Below are 776 nucleotides of genomic sequence, written 5' to 3' on the forward strand. Positions count from 1 at the left end.
CCTAACCTTTCTTTCTTGGTTCGGCCGTTGTCCGTGCAACATCTATATTCCTCCCTGTGATTATGAAATCTTGTACCCCTGCCGTAAGGTTTTACTTCCACACACGCCAGCTTAATTTTATTCGTCCTCAGTCGAAAGACACCTGTAGTTATGACCTGCTATTTGTATTTGTGTAACATTCTCCGTTTTTTTGCCGTCCTTGTTTTTGCATACATTCGCTGCTTTCTTCCAAACAATCTAATGCTCTTAGCTTAGTTTTTCCTTGGGGCTGGCCAGATTTTATAAAATCTCGAGTGTAACCAGCCAAAATTGCAAAGATAATCTGGAACTCGACTAAGAAAAGAAAACTCCGAATGATCCATCCTTGTTTTCTTTGTATCGTCTATCAGGATGTTTTGTAGTCCCCTTTTTCATATCACCGAACTGTCTGGATGTTTTGCGTTCTTGTCCCATTTTGTATTTTACACACACGCACACATACACACACACACACACACACACACACACATATATATGCATACATATATATATATATATACATACATATATATAGTAAATCCCAAAAAGCTAAGAACAAACACAAGAAACAATAGCGCGAGGACGTGGTACATGTAAAGTATTAGCAGACGTTCAGGGAAGGAAGGAAAGGTACGTTAACGTTTCTAGCAAAGCTGTTCTTCAGAAACAGAGGAAAGTCTAATAGAAAAGGAGGACGAAAAAGTCGCCAACGATTCACATGTGATTACATTTTGAACATATATATATATATATATATA

The sequence above is a fragment of the Octopus bimaculoides genome, chromosome 2 (assembly GCF_001194135.2).
Source record: "Octopus bimaculoides isolate UCB-OBI-ISO-001 chromosome 2, ASM119413v2, whole genome shotgun sequence".
In the NCBI taxonomy this organism is placed as follows: domain Eukaryota; kingdom Metazoa; phylum Mollusca; class Cephalopoda; order Octopoda; family Octopodidae; genus Octopus; species Octopus bimaculoides.